Here is a 21,965-nt window from a genome sequence, read left to right on the forward strand (position 1 = left end):
TTTCTCCTGTCATCCATTCTGAGGGGCATAATCCCAAGGAAATCAGTGGGGAGTTTTAATATGGACTTTGAAGGCCAGATATGCCTAAGAATTTAGAGATGATTAAGAAATTATTCTACTGAAGCTTTCCCAACAATCTGGGGCTGGCTTTTATTGAAAAATAAACCAAAATAAAAAATGTCTTCCTTTGTTTTTCATGAATATCAGATGACAAATCTTAGCCCTTTCTTATAGCCTAAACCACATTTGGCACACAACTGCAAACACAGGTTCCAACTTCAGGTAAACTTATTATGCTAAATCCTCCCAGTGGTGTCATTTGGATCCCAAGTGTGGTTTTCAAGTTGGTCTGATTCTTTTCTTATGTGGTTTCAACTACAGTAAGGCTTGTTCATGTATGTGGAAATAGTGGTACAACTGTCTTTTTAAAATGAGTGAAATTCAAAAGATTTAACAAAAAATGCAAAGTTTAATTTTATTAAATCTTCAAAGAAACATCTTATCTAACATTCTGCTTAGATAAAGTTTTCCCTTTGTAACATAGTATGCATAGCATGGCAGTATAAAAAGCTTCTTTTTTAATAAAAAGGTAGAGTCAGAGTATAGACTGTCTGGTGTCATCTCAAAGCATGTATCACCCCACAGCTACCCCACAATCTGCCTTTGAGCGTCTCCCATCTGCTTGGGCATTTGGCACCCCTTTGTTTCAGGGGCCAAATCTCCAAACCAAGGAAGAAGATACAGACTCCAAAGGACCCACTGCCTTTCAGAACATGCTCTCAGCAGAATGAGGAGTTTATTACTCTCAAAAATCCTCTTCAGCACTCCAAAATCCCCACTTCAAGTGTCATAACCACTTGCTGGCATCAACATCCTGTAACAGCTACCACAGAAGATATTGAAGAGTAATGGAAAGAAGAAAGATACCTTAAGCCAGATGGCATACTTTAATTTTTTGAGAAATAATACAGTCACACACAAGAGCCAACCAGCAAATGAAAATGTAGGGAAACAGAGGGGAATTGATTACCTGGAAATCACACACTGGTCAGGGAAGGGAGGTGAGGGGAGAAACTTCCTTTTCCTCAGAAGCATATTGCAGCATCTTCATCCTCATAAGAAAAAAAAAAAAGAGTATGAAACCTTGAGAGTGATTACCTGTGCTGCTCTATTCCTTACCACCCTAGTCAGCCACCCATGACAACAGAGCCAGTTAGAGAGTCCCAACCGGCAAAAGGATTAAAAAAGAAAAAAGTAAAGTGGAAAAATGCCTCAGGCCCCACACATGTGACTTCACAGCAAAACCTAGAGCCAGCCCTGAGGGGTCTGGTACAGAGAGTGAAGTAATGTGACTGTGATTAGGATGTGTGGAAATTAGAAACCCTCTTGTTTTAAGAAGGCAGGTTATCTACTGAGCCTGCTCTACACTTCTTTCAACTCTAATGTGGTGAACAAAGGCTGTCTGTAGAAGATGCTGTATTTTTCTACTAAGCCTATGTCACTTAGAGCTTTTTATGCTAGACTCGTTTTAAAAACTTCAATTTAAACCAACATGAAAGGTCCTTAAACAGTAAATAGCATATTATATCAAAAACAAATAGATTAAAAAGTGAACAACCATAGCCAGTATATCTCTTTCCAGAGGAGTTTCACTTTGCACACTAACTAAAATTCTAAGACTGGCAGATCTGGGCCAGAGGTTTGTAATGGGCCTTTTACTTTTTTTTTCCTCCATCTCCAGAGATAAATAATCAGTTTTAGGGAACTGATAAAAAGAGACAAGAATGAAAAGTGAGTCTGACACATTTATGAGAAGGATTTTTCATCTGTTTCTTAAATACAGCACCTTTATTTCAGATTGTATTAAAAAAAAAGAGATGGGAGAGCCAACCAATTTATGCTGTGCTGCAGTAGTGAATACATATGAATGTACAGGGAACAGCTTGAGAGAAACAGAAAATTCACCCAAAATTTTCTGACAAGTTGAAAAAAGTTATGTTATCATTCAAGAATCATTTATTTGAAAAATAAAAATAAAAACCAGGCCACATAACTAAAGGCAGCAGAGAAGAGAAACACATTGTTTCCAGACAAATCCCCATCAAAGACATATGACTCTGGACTCTGAAGTCAGAAAATCTTCATATTTTAAATTTCCATGAGCACTTTCAAGAAAAGCTGGAGTTCTGCTAAAGGATTTGCTACACACTTTTCACTACTGATTGATAACAAGAAGCAGCATTAGCAGTATTTTTCCCCCATCGTTCCTCTGAAGCTAATGGAGTCGAGGATTCGTTACTTGATCTAATGGCAATAGCTTTCCAATAGACATGCACAGAATCATTGATTAGTTTGTCCTCTTCTTGTTTGCCTTGGAACACTGTTCAATTTACACCAATTAAAGAATGCTTGGTTTGTGTATTGAAGAATAATTAAGGGATGGAATTCCCTATAGGCTACTAAAAATGACATCTGACTAGAATGGTGATTACAGCATGAAGACAGCATTAGTATTTAAATAGTTTGACTGCTATATAAAATCATTACAGCACCTCACCATGAAAAAGAGCATTAGTTAATTTTGCCTATAACAAAATTAGTTGTATGTATTTGCCTGGTCACTTTAAGTAAATTTGACAAGGCTAATCTTAAAGCAAGCCATCCACGTTTGGTGGATGGCGCAGATAGAGCGCTGTTTAAAAGCAATCTCCTTGATAGATATATATATAATCTTCAACCAAAATACAAACATACAAATGAGTAACAAGAGCTTTGTCAGAGATGCTCAAATCAAATGCAAACATTAAAAACACAGCATTTGCTAAAACTGAAAATCCAAGGGTAACTGGCATGTTAATTACACAACAATCAAGGTTTCACAAACAGTAAACACATGAGAAATCCTTATTTGTCTGCCACTGTGCTTGTCAAACCTTTGCTACCCTTTCTAGCACTGCATGGTAAAAGAATCATGGGATGCAAACAGGCACCATGGAAGGAGTCATCCTTACTTGAAGGACTTCCCTGTGAAATATCCCAAACGATTAAAAATATTGGAGTGGCCTAGCCCATCCGTGTAATGCCTCTGTAGAAAAGCTTGGGTTTTTTGAGGTTTTTTTCAGATTACAAGGTGGAAGTGAGGTTCATTCTTGAAAATACTTTTGAGGAAAGAGAGCTTTTTATTCTCTGTTTAAATTTCTCCATGCATATTAAATTCTATCTCCTAGACTTAGATTATAGTATCTACCGTAATGATCTATCCAAAATGTGACAGCAACATTACCGTAACATAAACTGCTTGGGGCCAACCCTGAAGCATATTTACATTTCCATAGCCTACTTAAATACAGTGTGTTTGTTTTACTAAACTTAGATACTGTAGTATATTTTATAAGGTCATCCGGCTGCCTCAAGACCTCATATTGCAGCTACTATCCTTCCTATGAGAATTTATGCAGTTTCAATTGAAGGTTGTCAACACTCTCTTTAATTCAGCAAAGGGTTCTCTGTGAAGGAACATAAGACTTTTCCATTTAAGCCTCTAAGGGCATGTAGCCATGCTTATTAGCATGTGTACATTATGCAATGCACAACAGTGTCAAAGATGCCCAAGCTCCCAAGCCCAAGTTCCAAATGAGGTGATACATCTGCACAGCACAATATACCTTTATTTGCATGGCCCAGCACCTCTGGCCAAGCTGCTGTGCCTCTTTGCAGATCAAATTAGTCTTTGGTGCCGTGATGTTCTTGTGAACATGCTTAGTTCTACAGGTCACTAATGGATATCTTCATTGCACTGTGTGCCACTGGATCTGTCCTAGAATTAGGTTTGGGACAGTACACTTCATCACATAGTATATCCACTGACTTTCCATGGGGTTTTGTTCCAACATTTAAAAATTCTTCTGTTCTGGCTTTTGTTTTCATGTTGGACAAGTAGCTCTCGCTTCTGTACCAGACCTCCTGTTGGGATCTCCCACTATAATCTGCCTGACTAGACCTTGGGCTTTCAGGAGTGAGACTAACGCTTTTTTTCAATGAATAATATTCTTTTGCAACAGGGCTGATATAAGGGTGTATTCTTCCTTCCACCCACGAGAAGAAAGTCCATTAATTTCAATAGAAACTCTCCATGCAGAAAAGGGAGAACTGTGCCCCAGGGAACATTCATGGAAGATTAATGGCGAGGAGAGAAAAGTGATACAGTACAGGCAGAACAAAATCAGAACCCACCACACAAATAAAACTGGACAAGGGTTCATTTTTTAAAAGTCAGTCAGAAACGGCAGGAAGGCTTTGAAAAAAAAATCAGGGCTGTTTCAGTGCACTTTTGCATACATTGGCTTTCAGGAGACATGAATAGAAACCTAACAGTAACTCTTTTTTCGTACCTCCTTTCACAGGTCTCACTGGCAAAGAAGGATTTAGCACTTAATTCCTGTACTTTTATGTGGCAAATTAGGAATTTGCACCTTAAAAGGAAATTGCTTTTCAAACTCCCATAAATTCTGGATTTTATTTTTTTAAATGGTGGAAAACATTCCCTACGTTCATCCCAACACATAATAAATAGCACTCTCCATTACTGCTCCTCAGAAAGGTGTAGGAAACTGGACCTGGCCAAAGAGAGGTGTTTATCATTCCTCCTGAGGAGATGCTAAGGGTCTAGACCCTGTCCTTAACCCTTTTGTCTCCTCAGTCTTTAGTTTAGGCTAGCACATTTGCTCTCTTTGTCAAAATCAAGTATCTGTTGAATAAAGCACTTAACTTGAGACTTTGTTACTTGATGAATAGGGCCTGGTGGCACTGAATGGTCCAGACCAAAAGCAGAATAAGAACAGAGTTACAGTATGCTTTATTTTTCAGTTTACCATCATCTAAAAATAAAACCCCACACCATTTTTTGCATCATTTTAGATAACAGCTTTTCGGTTTGCAACTGCACCAAAGCAGGATGATGATGGTGAAGGAGACTGACACAGCATGAGAGCCTGCAACAGACAGTGGTTTGTGGGTCTCTGGCAGGAAGCACTGAAATGTGGATGGTAATGCTGACCCCAACACAAGGTCCCATGTCCGTGAGGCTTGAGACTGAGGTGGTGCCCACCAGACTGGAACAAAGGACATGATCAAAGAACCTCTGAAAAACTTTTCTTCATGAAGGCAAGGCAAGATTGAAAGACAAGGAAGTGCAGCCCTGGGAAGAAATGTTCTCCCACAATGTGGCATCGTGGCTGTCATCAAAACATCTTCCATTCTGGCTGTCGACACTGAAGTGAAGATAAGCTTTCAAACAGGTTGGTACGCACCCTGACTTGTTTTACTTTTGAGACATTTTTGAGTAATTTATGCCTGGTTTCTTTGTCTCTGCACCTCCTAGCATGACAAAAGACACGGGGCAGGTGTTGGGATGGCATTTTTGGTTTTTTTCATTTTCTCATTTCTGTGAGGCATCATGAAAAACAATCAACAGGCATGGAGCATGCTCTGGACGTGTCTAAGAGTAAGTGACTCAAATATTAACATGTGAATTTAGTAAAGTTAAACTCTGTGGAATGGAGATAAATGACAGCAGCAATTGAAGTTGAATGTGATATAGAAATCCAACTAACAGAAGACTGTCTGGAAACAATTACTCAGAAAGCTGCTGACCCTCTATTTCTTTAAAGAGTTAAACATTTGGATCGGTTAACTGGCAGCTGCAATAATAGGCATATGCTCTAATCTTTGATCCATAGCTGAATTTGTAACTCTTTGTATGAGAAGCAGATCACATAGATTTGCATTTTTTAAGGATCTATAGAGAGAAAAAGAAGAACAAAATCTGCCTTTCCAAGATGTCACTTTGAGATCACACAGAGTGTCATAGGTCCTCCCAAATACAATAATGCTCAGAACCAGTTGCAAGACTCACAAATTTTATAAATGGCCCTAAACCATGACATTCACATCTGAAGATTAATCAAAATTCCTCCTAGAACAGACTTTTGCAAGCCAAGGTCGTATTGTGACTCTTCAGAGAGTTATGTATGTCTATTCTTAAGATCCCATTTCCACATCCAAATTTATGTCAGAACTTTCCTAAAATCTTAAAGAGTCCAGAAGTAAGAGATAAATTTAAAAATGCTTTGTAACTAAATGAGAAACTGTTGACTAGACTCAAATGCATGAGCAAGCAATAGATTCATGCCAAGGTCTTGACATTTTCTTAGATTTGGCAAAATTTTTCAGTGTTGATGAAAATTTGCAGAGAGAAGACAACCATGAATAACCCCATTAATAGAATGGATGCAATCAACCAATTTTTTTTCTGTTCAAAGTTTGTTTCTTGATTGTCTCTGTTTTCAACATCAACTGAAAGATGTTTACTAATCCCTCATTTTGGATTAACAGTCATACTTATAGCACAGATTTCTTCCACTTGCTGGTATTTCATCAGGAAGCAGATCCTACTGAAAGAAGTGAGCAATACACTGAATACTCTGAAGGGAAGAAGTAATCATTCCTGCAAATGTGTTCAATTGTGAGGGATGTTTCAACATAGTCTTTACTCGATTCACACTTTACAATAGGCTTTCTCTCCTGGTTCACCTGCACAACAATCTTTGACATCAACGAAGGTGATAAGAGCAGCTATTTGTTATTTGTCTGTGAATATTTCCTGTCACCCCAAATAAAAGTGCAGACTACTGCATAGGACTATGCAGAGATGTGTGAGAAAGGCAAGGCAAAGAAGTAATTCTCAAAAAAAAGTATTCTGTGTAGCTTTCTTGCAGTTACCCACAATAAGCTATATGGGTGCATGGAGGATTTTTAGAAGCCTGAGTGACACAGGAGGCAGTACTTCCAAGAACTATCTGTCTCATCCTATCTGCCTTGTTAAGTCCTGGCAAAAATCCCATGAAGAGGAGAGGAAGGTGTTGCACATTCCTGGGTGAGGTGTAGCAAGGAGATGGGGTGATGCAATGGTGTGTGTGATCAGACCACTGGCAGGTGAACCAGAACTTGAGCCTTGAACAATAGTTTCAGTATCTTAGAAAGAGAGAGAAGAGAGAAAGAGAATAGCATAGAAGTTTTAATGAGAAAAATTGATTGCTGACGCAGAGGTTTTGAGAAGGGACCAGTCTGTGTCCTGATACTACATACGTTCCACAAAATAAACAGACTTCAAGTAACCCAAAAGCCAAAATAAAGGTTTTCTGCTCTTTGCACCTTTCCAACAGCATTTGTTGGTACTCTTCTCTCACCAGCATGGCCATGTAACAGGTTTTTCAAGCTCTGTAAGCATTATTAAAATAAAAGGCAAAGTCTTGCCTTGTTTCTTAACTAGAAAGAGCTCTAGATCTCTATAGGACTGTTCTTTATTGTTGTCTTCTGTGCTTTGTATACCTTTGGATGTCTCTTCCCAGTGGCCTCTGAAAGATTTTTTGATCTCCTAGAACCGGATTTTTTACGGCATTTTTTGACCTCCTTGTTTTGTGAGAAGGCAGAGTGCGAAAATGGAGAAATTGCCTTATGTGCTGTATACTATGATTTCAATTATTTCACTTAGTTATTGCAAAACATATTTTATAAGTATCAACACATTATATTTGTCCTGGCCATTGAAATGGTGCTTTCAAAGTAATTCAGATATGTATTCTGATATATTTTGTCAATATTACAATTGTACAAAATTGGTTATATCAATTAGGAGAAAAATTTTAAGATTGCCTCCCTACAATATATTCTCTGCGTCTTAACTTTGTACAGTACTACAAAATCATTTTGCTCATGGGGAATCCTAGCATATCACTACATTCAGTCAAAATATTGCAAGTTAAAATAAGAATACCTGTAGATTCTGAAAATGAGACCAATAAAGTATCATTTCTTATTACATGAAGCAGAGAAACTGGAAATAATTTCCCTAAAAGCAGATTATAAAAGGGGTGTTTGGGAGACAATGGACTAGTAAAAGAAAAACATACATCACATACATCATATCAGAATTACTTACATACATGAGGTACACATCAAATCAGAATTATTTACCTTAAATCAAAAATGTTAATAAACCGAGACATTAACAAGGAGATAGTATCACCTTAGTGCTTTGGTCTAAGGCAATTACCTACACTTCCTCTGTAGTTGAGAGAGCGACTCCACCAGTAACAGAGACTTCTCATTTGGCCACATGAGATACCATCCTATAATGGCCACATGAAATGGTTGAACAGAGAGTTGGAGGTGCTCCCCAAGACAGACAGGGAAAGGAAAGTTACCTGAGACTAGATAGCTAATTCTAAGACAGCCACAGCAATTTTTAAAGAATCCTGTTCTGTATATGAATTCCCAAATTTTAGAAAACAGAAGACCCAATTAATTTCTAAGGTATTTTTATTTATTATAAACAAATGTGCTAAGGATGAGCATGTCTGTCTGTATCTTGACATAGATTTCAAAGGCCGGACTTCAACTGACAGCTCTGCAGTTAGGAATCTTGAGATGCATTTCACTCCAATTTAGGAAGTTCGAGGAAGCTCAGGGTCTTTATTCACAAAATAAGAAAGAGAGCTGTCAGATTTTAATTCTTCATTTGAAGTTAGAAAGTTGGTGAAATAACGATACCCACAGTAGCTTTTCCTTTCAGAAAGCTAGGACAAACTCAACAGCATAAATGATTTTCTCTTTTATGAATGAAGTCATGGAACTGATTTCTGATATAGTCTTCATATCTGGGCCTTAGGCAGCTATAGTGAACATCAATCTCATATCTGTGCCATACCAAAGGGATGTTTGTGTCTCAAATCAGACATATGTAGTTTTACTGAATGCAGTACAAATTTAGATAATTTCTTGGGTTTGACTCTATAAAGTAATGGTCATCAAAGTTGATTGAAATAAGTTTTAACTCACAAAGCTCAGTAGTGTTTGTGAGCATGTGTTTACATAAAACTTTCTTTTGAAATATCTGGACCGAAGGCAATCCTGCACTGGCCAGAGAATAAAACAGGACATGGAGAGTATTTGCCTCATTTCTGATGTTCTAGTTCTGTCCTTCAAAATTATTAAAGACTGGATTTGCCATACGGCAGTTTCCATCTTTCTAAAAACAGAAAGGGAGTGGGAAGAAACAGAAACAAAAAAAATAGAGCAGAAAAGATAAAGGATTTCTCCAGCCCTCCAACTTCCCTTTATGAAGGGCAAAAGACCAAAGGGCTTTTACTCGATGCTGGCCAGACCATGGTCAAGGATACAAACCCCACCCCTCTTGGGTTGTGATGCTGAGTACTCATCCTGCCCCTTTGCTGTGACATGTCAGGAGGTGGATTGCCAAAGCACAATGGAAGGGTCTCCTGCAGGACCTGCTCCTCACCTGAACATCTCCCTAGACACAGTGCCAGTTTGCATCAGTGAGAATTTAACCCACCTGTGACAGATGTAGTGCAGAGGAATGATACTGGGCTGAATAAACCAGTCAAATAAGATATGCTGACAGTGGCTGCAATAACATACAGAAATATCCTTCAGTGGAACAGCAAGAGAATACCAGTTGAGAGACAAGTCTCACCTGTTGGTGAATATTATTCTTAGCCTGGACTTTGCACAAAAACATTGCAGAGATCCCCACAAATCCATATACAGTGGGTCAGAACAGTGCAACAAGCTAGCAGAGGAGTTAAATTAATCTCTTGCATTGTGTCTGCTGCTGTGAGTAATGTAGAAATTCCTGTGCCAAAGGCACTTTGCAAAGAAAATCAGAGTGTGGCCTTTATACAGATTGAAGTCTCTAAGGAGGAAGTTGTAGAGTAACTTGAGAAACTCAAGTGCAGTAAATCACCACAACCGGATGGTGTTCATCTGGGAGTTCTGAGGGGAAATAAAGTGAGAAAAAGCCAAGATACTGACAAGAGGATGCCTTCTTCCCTTGAAAAATGCAGCAGCATAAGAAGGCTGGGAAGTCCTATTATGTTGCCTGTCTTCAAAAGGAGATGAGGAAAATCCTGGGAATAAAAGAAATAAAAGAGCTTTGAAGTTTGCCACAGTTTTAGGGAGTCCAAAGAAACCAGTTCTGAATAACAGCTCAAGAGAGAGCTTGTTGCACAGGAACACCCCATTAAGGTGTTTTTCAGTCTCCCAAACCACTAAGGCTGTTACAAGGGGGGAAAGTGCACTCAGTTACTTTGAAAAACCAGTGAAGCAGCTTTCAGAGGAAAAGTGGGATGACAGGGTCTTCTCAGAGAAAGGTGACCAAATGATCCAAAGATTCTAAAGGTTGGTCAGAGGTCAATTATAAGCAATTGTCACAGAGAATATTAAGAAACAAAACTGAGAATAATACTTGATGATGATTTCATCCTGGAATGAACTGCAACTCAGTCTGGAAAAAGTGAATATGAGAAGCATTTCTCTTTCTATTGAGGCAAGAAAACGTGAACACCCAGTAGTAGGTATCAGGACTAGTGTCACAATAAATAAATGAGTCTGAATCCCAAAACCTGATGCATTCAAATTAGTGTATCCAGAATCCACTCTGAATTCAAGATCTGAATTCAAGTCACACATGTGGTTCCCATCTTAAAAGAGGACAAATCAATTCCTGGGTTGAAACTCCTGAGGTTTGTGCTGTGAGGTTTGAATACTCCATATTCAAAGATTTCAGCCTACACAACAGTTACATATGAAATATGGGGGGTGGGAGGAGTGCATGCGTACACATAGCATGCAAAGGAAGCAATTAAATGTAAACCCAAAACAATTTAAAAAGTGATTCATGGCAAAAAGTGCTCCAATGCAGAGACTCTAAGTATTTGTTCTTTACATTAACTTGCTGCAGCTAGCTGAAAGGGAAGAAGATTGTAAGTAATAGGCTGTGGGAATTTTGCTGGGTTTGGTGAGCCCACTTATAATCAAACATTTTAAATTATCTGGGTTTACATGACTTTTTACCCTTTCATTTTTCTCTCCTAGTCTTGTTTTTTTTTTAGTTCCTGTAGACTAGGCCGAGTGCGCTGAAGGCAAAGCATCTTCAGTTTTAATTTGCATTGTCTCTTGAATTCATTAGATTTTGAAAGCTTTCGAAGGAAGTCACAGGTAGGAATTAGAGAAAATATAGAAAGTGGGACACTTCTGACTGGCTTGTATGTTTCCAGTGTCTAAAGAGAAAGCTTTTTTTTAAAGCAAACTGTAGGAGGGTTTGTAAAAATAGATATTTACATTTACATACCGGGACAGATCCTCAGCTTCCATGGAGCAGTATTCCTCCATCTTCTTGAACAGGGCTAGTCCTAGTCAGCACAGCTGCCTCTTACACATGCACATATATGTGTGAAATATGTCTAGGACTCTGTATTTTTCCAAATGCACAAAAAGCTGCTTCTCCCTCCAGGTGCTTTTGCCTGTGCACTAAGTTGTGGGAGCTACAGCTCCCCTGTTTTTAGGTGAGGGTGGTGTCTTCAGGGAGGCAGAGTGCAAAGGAAGGTTGAAGTGTAAGGAGAGGGACACATGAACAAAGGAACTGGCATGAAAATAGAAACCCAGAGAAGAAGGTGATGGAGAGAAATAAGAAAGAAAATGGCATCCCACATAGCCATGCTGTGCCAAGCAATGTCTGCATTCACAGCAACAGGGAGTTAAACTGTGATTATGTAGCAACCAGAACTTTTGGAAAACACCTCAGGTGTTTCCAGCTAGGTAACAGGAATAACAGGAGACCTGCTACTGATAGCAAGGTGGAGAAAAAGGAGCTCTGCACTCAGCTGTGCTGTCGCTGGAGTCACATAACACAGCACAGAGAGTAGGTGTCACATCAGATAGTGCTAATAGGTGCCAACAGCCACCTTCACCCCTTTCCCCTCAGTCTTTCCCTGTGTGAGAGTCAAGTGAATATCAACGTGAAACAACTCTGTATGACTGTGTGCTTCTGCCCACACAGCGGGACCCCGGCAGTGATTCAGACTGTACTGGACTCCAGTGGACATAATGTACACTGAATATCCATAATAAATAATAATTACCACAGTAGGGGGCAGCAGCCAGCTGTGGAGGAAGAGTAGGGCCAGCTGCTGGAAGAGATGTAGGCACTGGCTGAGCATGCAAGCTGGGCACTGGGGAGGGCGAGAGGGCCATGGCTGGGAGCCAGTGGCAGCTTACTGCCAAGAGGAGGGAGATAAAAGCACAAAAGAGTTTCACCAGAGGGAGCTGCTCCTGGCCACCCCTCAGCAGTCGGTAGCGGCCCTGATCCAGGAGGGAAGGCTGATGGCAAACAGGAGCATCGCCAGCCTGTGAGCGTGGCCAACACTGCTCACACATACCATGCTGGAGCTAGCAGGATGGGTGTCTGTAAGCCAAGCAAGCCTGCTGCAGGGAAACAACCCTGCACAGACCTCTGGCTTGCAGAAGACCCATACCTCCTCCAGAAATGAGGACAGACCACCCTGTTCCCCTCAACATCTCCCCAGATGCTAAAGCAGGGTCAATATTCCAGAAATGAGTGCAGATCCAAAAGAGGCTGATAGGTACATGGTCAGTGCTTTTTTGAACCCCCTGATGCTCAGGTCTCCTTGATTTCATCTACAGAGAAGTGTCCCGGCAGCACTGAAAATCCCCAAACAGCAGCACTATTATTTGTCTGAATTCCTCAGAAGGACTGACACTTAGTGCTTGGGCTCCCCAGGTGGCAGGGCAAACAAAAAACTGCTGAGCACACTGCACACACTCAGTAGTCCAGTCATCCAACACGACTAAAATTTAGCATAGATTTAAAAGATTTTTCTAAACCCTCTGAAAAATAATTTCTAACACCAAATCAGTTCACCAGTCTCATTTTCACGAGGCCATTCATGGCATGCTCCTCACACACCAGCTTCTAAACAAGAGTCAAAAGCATGCCAGGGTCAGCTCCTGTATTTGTCTCATGTGGAATACTCAACTCTTGCACCAGCACAGTGTACAGATAATTAGCACATGTTCTCTGTAATCATTATAACCATGTGGCACATTTTCCTTGAATTTAGCATAGTGAAATTTATCCTTACTTATATTCATGTCTTACCTTCAAGTGTGTTTTCTGTGCCTGGTTATTTTTCACTGAGTTCAATTGCAAATAAATAAAACCTGTTTGCTTTGCTCTCCCAAGGAGGAGCATGTGTATTTCCAGATTCTATTCTCATCCACCAGGAAAAGTTACACACAACAACTGAAGCTTAGTTGGGCTTTTTTTTTTCTGTGTTCCTGGTTGGTTGAGCATAGGGGGTGCAATATGGGTGACGTTAAAGTAAAGCTGCTTTTCCTCCCTTTCGCAACACAGCAGCTGATGGATTTTTCGGACCCAGTAAAAAGAAAGAGCTGCCATCAGAATCTCAGTTTATGTAGCCCACAAAAGAGTGAAGAAATTGATAGAGGACATCCCAGGCAAATAGGATATCGTATCAGGGAGAAACATCCATCATTTTTGTGAGTAGTAGACAAACATAATCCATGTGTGAGCTCAAATGCAAATTCATGGGCAAAAAAAAAGCCTATATGTTGAACATATACACAGTTCAAACATAAAGAACCAGATTCTTTTTGAATAACATATATCTGAACATCTGACCTTAAGAACCAGCCTCAGTTAAGCTTTGGCAAACAGCAAGATTTGGAAGGAAGTTAGGGGTGTTGCACTGCTTTGAAAGCTGTTTTGAACCAGCTGTCATTACGAATGTCTGCTGGTACCCTGTCTCAGCACACAGCCTGTCACGGGTGAGCATAACGAGAATGAGCCAATGGAGTACATTGGAGTATATGCTTTCTTGCATGTCCTTGTAGCTCAAATTATGCCTTCACACAGCCATAACAGGTAAGCTCTGAATCTACTTATGCCACATTCTAATTGGTTCCATTTGATTTGTGTATATGTCTCTCTGTGAGTGTTTGTATATACATATATGCATATTTATATGCACATATGTATATTTGGACATCATTATTAAAAGTAAATATGTATATTGTCACAGATTATTGCTATATTCATAAGAGATTTTTAGGGTAGTTTGCTTTATTATACAATAAAATCATAGAAATTAATTGCCTTCTTTAGAATAAATAAGAAACACAGGACTCATTGTACCATATATGTTTAATAGTTTGGACATCTCAGTGCCCACATAAAAACAAGGAAACATGTATTGCAATAGGCAGTGTAATTATTTCAGCGAGGAACATCCATCCCACACTCCTAGAAATATGAGATTCAGCATCACGAGATTCTAGAATTATGTCATCAGCTGCACGAGTTTCACAGCTTATCTTTATGATTTTATCTTACAGAAGTAAACTCCAACAAAAATGTATAACACTGCCAATTTAACAGCACATTCATGTTAATACTAACTGTAAAGATTTCAAAAAGGTGAATATCATCAGCATTTCCATACATATGTGTGCACTTACATATATATAAACATGTATACACAAATGCACATATAAATGCACACATAGATGTTTGTGCTATGTATATAACCTGTCTTTAGTTAAGCCATTATTTTATAAGGTTAATTTCAAGTACATTGAACTTGCAAACAATGTTCTATACAGTTGACCAATTTAAAGAAGTCCCTGCTGGTGCACAGAAGATCAAGCTAGCTGAGATCATTATGCATCATCGGATGAGGCTGCAGGTAGCTGAAACATTCCTTAATGAAAATTTAAAGACAGCAGATTAAAATTATATTCCTCCAATCCAACAGAACACAAAGGTAAAGACAGTCAATTACAACCAAGATCTCATCTAGCACAAAAGGAGTGTTGTAGTCTGTAGATCAGAATTTACTGCCTGAAGTGAACAGCTAGGCTTGTGACTATGTATATAATTACTTTCTACAACGTACTCTCCTAACACTCAGATGTAGTTATGGAAGATGATGTCTTCCGTAATTTTAGTCTGTTATGTTCATGATCAAGAGTTAGAAAATCTCAACAGCATAAAAGATGTTTTTATCTGTGCTACTCTGTCTTTTTACATTATGAGAAATTTTAAAAGAATTCAAAATGCCAAGTACTTGGTTTTTTTGAACTCCTAGGTTACCTGTTTCAATAGTGTTTTGTGGGTCAATAAAGTGGCACAAAGGAAGTGGTTCGAGCAGGATACTTTACCTGTGTGCCTGTTCAAAATGCTTGCAGCTTTCCTCTGGACACGTCAGGAGGGGCTTTTGGTGACAAGACACTAAGAGTGCTCAGCTGTACACCAAATCTGTTGTTAAACCAGAAAAACGCATCACATCTTTAAAATCTCATAACTAAAAAGATACTGACAGGCAGTTGTGTGACAAGAAGAAATGAAGAATAACAGGAAGGCTGAAAGGGCTGCTACATTAGGGAAGACTAAGTGAGCTAAGTATCTATGAGTTGCCTTAATGCTAACTAAACACAACATCACACTAGTTAAAAGATACCGAAGAAAGGAAAGAAGGAAATTTGCAAAGGGATACAAAAAGAAAAAATATGATGGCGTTAAGAAAGGAAAAAGGTTCATCACAACAAGATACTCTAGGCAACACAACCTCTCCCTTGAGATATGGCATCAATTAGGAAATTTAATCTTGGTACAAAAAACCCACAAAAATATGCCGTAAGAAACAACTTCATTGTGTCAGGAAGATGTACTGGATGACCCAAAAGATACATTGCTAATTGGTGTGCACCTGTTATCTGTGATTTTCCTCGCTTGTATGGCCAACTCATCGTTACTTGTCTGTATTTGGTTTCTCTGGGTCCCATCCAACTCACGCTGCAGTCAACAGAAGTTTCCGACAGGAGCAATAGGACCTCAATGTCTGTTCCAAGTCTTTGCTGTTCTAAAAAGATTAGGAAAAAAAAAGCCCACACTACTTTGCAAGAACTTAATGCAGCCAGTGTATTAACGTATATGCAACTAAACCCTTCAATTTTTTTAGGTATTTAAACCTTTGTTTATCCTTAGAGATATCTGAGGAAATGTGCATTTTCTTTGACTTGGTGCAGCTAAAATTTTTGCTAGGAAGGAAACTTGCAGTTCATCCAAAAATAACTTCTAATCAAAATCTGCTTTGGTCATGGAAGAAAACTCTCTATACCAAACTAAAAATAAATTCTATATATTACACAGAGATGGCCGAGATCTTTCTATTGCTAAAGCAGTAACGCAACTGATGAAAAAAACTAACCATGCATTCTGAGCTCAAGACCATAGTTTTTAAATATTTTTACCCAATGCCTTAATATATATAATCAAATAGTACTTAAAATGCACTTGCTTGCAGGTAGGGAATCACTGTTTTGTAGCAGCTCAGGGTGGCCCCTTGAGAGACACAAATTTCTGTGTAAGTGGGGCTGAATGTTCAGGGGTCAGGGCTGTGCATTGGTGCTGTCCATATATCTAGCAGCTGGTATTGTAAATCTTTAGAGCAATGTTTCTTGAAAATACTAAACAGACATTTTGGTAGCCAGTATTGAGCCTGTGGCTATACTGCTTCAGGCTGTGATCTTGTCAGGTTTTACAAGATAAGTAGGGTCAGGCAGGGTCACCACTTGGACTGGTAATTCTAAGGAAATGCAGGAGCTGCCAGAAGTGTCTCAGGCGATAGAATAGCTGTAACCGTTTTCCCTGAGCCTTTTCTGATATCCTGATGTAGGCATAATGCCAAGCTGTGACACAAGAGCAAGATCCTCACCCCCTGCAGCCATCAAGTCCATCATTTGCAAAGGGATCTTTCCCTGGCCTGGTGTGGAAGTGTGAGGTACAGTATGTGGGAGATGGCAAATTTCAGGCGCTGCATGCAGACTTGGTCCTGGATGAATAGCACCTAAATGTGGGGTTCCAGCATCTTTCGTCAGGAAGGGGTACAACTGAATATCCTTTTTGACATCTTTTGGGGATGCTGGTAGCTCCAAATTAGGTTTTGTCCATGTCTGTAGAGCAAAAGACAAGCCTATGGAGTGAAGATCTTGTACACTAACTTTCAGCCTCACACACTTCTACAGAAAGTATAGAAGGGCTGATAATGAAATCCTTGCCCCATGGTCTACATTGCCAAGAATTTTAAATTGTAAGTTAACCAATTTCTGCTCTAAAGTTCAAACAATAAATAAAATTCTGTGTGAAAAATGGAGCCTTTTATTCCTTTGTTAAAATCTGATCAGAGTAAACTACAGATGTTAAAAGGCACTGTAGTTCAAAGAATTAAAAGAATCTTACAGGTTTTGTACAAAGAAAAGAGTTTTAGAGAATAATATGGAAAATACTATAATGCTATTATATAAATCAGTGGCACATCCTCACTTTGAATACTGTCTTCAAATTTGGTCACCTCATCCCTGAAAAAAGAAAGTAGAAATAGAGCAAGTCCAGAGAATGGTAATAAAAATGATAAAAGTCAAAAGGATGGGAAATTTCTTGAGAAAAGAGAAAGAACATAAGCACCAGCTTGTCTCTCAGGATAGATAAATCCTCATGGGACATTCACAGATATGGTACATAGGGACATGGTTTAGTGGTGGACTTGACAGTGTTAGGTTAATAGTTGGACTTGATGATCTTAGAGATCTTTAATGATTCTGTCATTCAAATCACATTGAACTGAGCAAACCCTCTCCATAAACTTAGAACACATGCTGCTTTCTCAGACAATCTAGAAAATGTCCTTGGACCATAGCAGTTCTGGAAAGTTTGGGTGTGGGGTTATCCTCCCAGTGTTCTTGACACACCCTTCATGTTGGGTTATTTCTAGATGATTAAAGCAGCTAGTAGTTGCTAAAAAGGTTATTTATTGTAAAAGCGCATCAGTCTTCAAAGGCACAGTCATAGACATCAAAGTCCATGCTAAGTTTTAGCATAAAGTTCTGAACAAATGCAGGAGCCATCCCTGGGGGTCCCAGAGAGGCTGGTGCTGCTGTCAGAGCTCCTGTCTGCTTCTGGGGTGTTGGAGACGCTGGCAGGCACGGCAAAGTGGTGGCAAAAAGCAGTGGCAAAAGCCAAAAGCAATGGCAAAAAGCAAAAGCAAAAAGCAAAAGGCAAAGAGCAAAAGGCAAAGAGCACTAACTCTCCCCAATACATAATCTTATATAGGGTGTTTCTAACAAGTTGACATGTAAATTCAAACCACCTTCTCTCAACCTATGAAAATTCTAATTTCTTAACACACTGGATACGATCTATCTTGTTCTATCTGAAAAGTGCAAACTATATTCTCACTGAAGTTCTATTTTGTCTAAGTAGTGTCTAAGAAGGAGTTTCTGAAGCCTCTACTGAAAACAGTGTGTTTGATAACCTTCATTAGAACTTGTTCTTCTACTCTGGCATCTTAAACCTTTTACTTACTAAAAATACTATGGAGTTTCATCCTAATATCTAATCTAAATCTATTCTTCTTTGTCTTAAGGCCATTGCCCCTTGTCCTGTTACTGCATGCACTTGTGAAAAGTCCTTTTCCAGGAACTTGACTTCACTCCTAACTTATTTTTGGGTCTAACTTATAGAAACTTCACTTTCTCTTCTGAAAGGCATAGGTGCTTGGGAGGTAAGAATCTATTGACTTGACTGGCAACTTTTTCAGTTAAATTGCTCATCTTCCTTGAAAATGTGCCATGTGTCTGTTGAAACAGTCTCAGACTCGAAGGACTTGCACAATCTCCCTCACTTTGTGTGATGGGATCCCCAGGCTTAATCAGAGTTCTACTTAAACATGAATATAATATAAATAACATTTTGTCTTCAAGTTTTGAACTAATTAGCAACAAAGGAAAAAATCTTTCCTATACTGCAAGGTGAAACAAAAAGGTATTGAATTTCAAATGGATGAAGGGAATTGCTTTTCCACACAATGTACTGCTAATTAACGGAACTTGCTATCACGTGGTTAGTACTGAGACAAGAAACAGCATCATATTTGTAAATGAGAAGTCATTTTTAGGCATAAAAGCAAATCTTCACACAAAGATCAGGTTGGGTTAAATTCAGTTGTATGCATTATGCAGAAGATCAGATTAGATTATAACAATGGTTGCTCCTAGCCTTAAAAAATTTGTGAGTTTTAGTAGCTGGTACTACACAAAGATGTCTAATCATCCCAGTGGTTCATGGCATGTGCCAATCAATAGGCAGTCTCAGGACAGCACCTTCACCCGTGGTAAACCATCACACTGGGCCTTCAGAGTGTCAGGAAAGTCTAGGAGGCTTTTTCAAACTGGTGGCTATTGCATCTCCTTCTAAAGTGGGACAAATCCTTCCTCCTCCAGCCCTGTATGGAAACCCTGGATGCCTCAGTCATATTTATGCTAGCATAGTGTGTCTTCAGCTCTGTTTGCAGTCCAACAAGGTTTTGGGCAAAAAACGTTTGGAGGAAGGTGAGGAAATCAAAAGGTCATTGGCTACAATTAACTCTATCTTTTGACCTGTGTGACAGCATGCACTGGAGCCCCAGTGCCCCATTACCCACACCAGCATCCCTTCCATCCCCATCTAAACCCAGAACCACCCACAGGAACCTGTGGAAGCAGAAGGTCAATCCTCAGGTGCCCATGGTTTTGTTGTATAACTGAACCTTGGAAGCAGGACAACATTCCCCATGGACAACCGTGTTCTCTGACATTTCTGGCACTCTTTTCTACTTCAGATATCCTGCAGTGGGGGCAGAACCAGGAGATCTCATTGGTCCTTATTGCCTTATCTCATGTTACCTCACTGTGGTGGGGCATGATAGATACCTGATTCATCTCTGAACTGTTAAGAATATACTAATGTTGACCAAGAAAATAGAGGCACTTTTTGCCATGATTGCACTTACCTCCAACTTCAGCCATCTTATGGACCCCCCAAGAAATCAAGGAGGGTGTCTTCTAGAGAATAGCTGTGCTGGGGTCATTTCAGTTAAGGGAAGTTGTTTCAGCCTTGTGGGTTGAAAAACTTATCTATTGGGGGAAAAAGAAAACAAAAATAATTAAAAGAGGCAAATCAGCTCCTTACTCTAGTGGTTTTATGCCACCAAGATGTATTTTATGTAAAGTCACAGAATACACATAAAGTAAGCACAAAATGCTCATGCAGTTGCTATTCCAGGATGTTTGTAAAGGCAAGCTAGATTGTAAATTATTTCTTTGGAGGGCAGAAAGCACAGTGGAAATAATGTATATTATTCATAAAAATGATTGTCCTGTTCACTTGTATACCTCTGCAATTTATTCTGTAACAGCTTTTTACTTCAAAGAAATCACTAGCTAATGACATCTCAAACTTAAAAAAATCCACTTATTCACAACCCTGCCCCTGAGGGAATTCCAGCATGTTATCAGAAATTTTTCCAAAGATCATTAACAGATATTACAAACCAATTGAAACTGAGTATTTTCTTTGCAAATTACTTTTAACTTTAGAGCTATTGAAAAAAGACATTGAGTGATTTAATTTACTTAATCTGTCTACAGATTGCAGCTATGTGCATATCCTGTGATTGCATTTCCAACAAAAAGCATATATAACTATCCCTAATAGGGATATTTTTCTAAATTATCGTACAAGATCAGTAAGATCTCTGCAGATATTAATGTTTACTTTTTCATTTAGAAAATTGCACTCAAAAAAGAAATGGGCGTCTTTATTCTGTTGTTATTTTAGAAATAATAGCACACTATAATACTTATTTTTCCTGCTATTTTAATTAAAACTCCAATAATCATCACATCCTTTGAGGATATGTTTTACTGATTTTTCTGAAAAATCACTGTATTTTCATTAGGCTGTGAAGACAATGTTTTAGAAACACCTTACACAGCAATGAGTATACCAAAAGAGATCCTCTATCTTGCAGCAATCCAAAACAGCAAGCTAATTCAGCAGTGGAGGGCTGGAGATTTTATCTGATTGTGTACCTCATTGCCTTAAACTCCTCCCAGAGACCCTAACATATGTCAGCACCACTTCTGCAGGAAGTATGAAAAACCTCTTCCCCCATGAATATTTAACATGCAGCTTCCTAGCTAGGGTTCTGCTCTCTTTGCAGATAAGAGATAAGGGCTTGGATCCCCTGAAGCTTGGGTGGAGTTTGAAGTTATTGCCTTTGAATGAACACCACTGCTATACTTTGTGTGCTGCTCAGTCTTGATCATGTGTAACATGTGCTTTACCAGGACACTCTTGGTAGACATATGGATGAAGCAGTGGATGGTCTGAGGAGCTGAATCAGGATTAACTGCTAGGAAGTTCAACCTAGCTGACCTGGTTACTGACCAAGAGGCAGGAGCAGAAAAAAGGTTTTAGGTGTCTTAAGAACTTTCTTATCAAAAATGCAGGTGATGAAAAATGCAGGGGATATGTAGATTGGGAACCTGGACTTGGACATCTATAATCCCACATGAGTCTCAGCTATCTCCTTTCATGGCCTTGGGCCTAAAGATGGCTATTCAGAGAAGGACAGACATTTTTCACAGCAAACAGGTGCATAAACATCTTTCCATATCTTGCTTTGAGTGGTGGAGAAATGTGCAGGAAGGATGACAGAGAATTTGCAGGTAGTAGCACCTTCCTTGGACAGTCTCCATCTTCGTATCAGCTGGGTCAGAGGTCTACAACTAATCTAAAAACTTCTCCGTTCCCAGTACTATTGAACTCTCACTCTCATGCTGTATTCCTTTCCTGGGTTACAACAGAAAGATCTCGCAATTAAAAGAATTTCTTTTTTTCACAGTGCATCAAAATATATGGGGGCAGTCAAGTTAAGCAAATTTCCAAATTCCATCAAGAGATGAAAAGTTACTCCCTGAGCTACCTGATTTCCAGTTTTGTCCTGTAAATATTAAGAAACCATAAATCTTTACAAAGCTCCCATGTCATTAGCTTGGCAACTTGCCACCATCCTGTGGAGGTAGGTAGGCATAAGAAGGAAGAGGAACTGGCTGCTACTGAGCAATTAATATCTGAGCAGGTTACTGGCCTGGTTTTAACTCACACTGCACTTAGATAAGTGCAAAGG

General features: G+C 39.2%; 2 long non-coding RNA genes across 17 annotated transcripts in view; one reads left to right on the top strand and one right to left on the bottom strand.

Annotated features, from left to right (window-relative positions):
* LOC116993008 overlaps positions 1-21,965 on the bottom strand; it is a 102,540-nt gene that overhangs the window by 48,553 nt on the left and 32,022 nt on the right. For 9 of the 16 annotated variants that reach the window (XR_004417157.2, XR_004417159.1, XR_004417158.1 and 6 more), the window contains 4 exons: positions 19,785-19,908; positions 15,666-15,818; positions 15,118-15,214; positions 14,084-14,657 (listed from right to left, as the gene is read on the bottom strand). This is a non-coding gene — a long non-coding RNA (uncharacterized LOC116993008). Of the gene's footprint in view, positions 1-868; positions 884-1,030; positions 1,113-14,083; positions 14,658-15,117; positions 15,215-15,665; positions 15,819-19,784; positions 19,909-21,965 lie in introns of those variants that run through there. The other 7 variants (XR_004417163.1, XR_004417162.1, XR_004417161.1 and 4 more) reach the window with 2 other exon arrangements.
* The window catches only part of LOC116993009, a 99,317-nt gene that overhangs the window by 48,487 nt on the left and 28,865 nt on the right, over positions 1-21,965 (top strand). The window contains exon 8 of the long non-coding RNA XR_004417167.2: positions 4,918-5,297. This is a non-coding gene — a long non-coding RNA (uncharacterized LOC116993009). The remainder of the gene's footprint in view (positions 1-4,917; positions 5,298-21,965) is intronic.

Source organism: Catharus ustulatus, chromosome 2 (assembly GCF_009819885.2).
Source record: "Catharus ustulatus isolate bCatUst1 chromosome 2, bCatUst1.pri.v2, whole genome shotgun sequence".
NCBI lineage: Eukaryota > Metazoa > Chordata > Aves > Passeriformes > Turdidae > Catharus > Catharus ustulatus.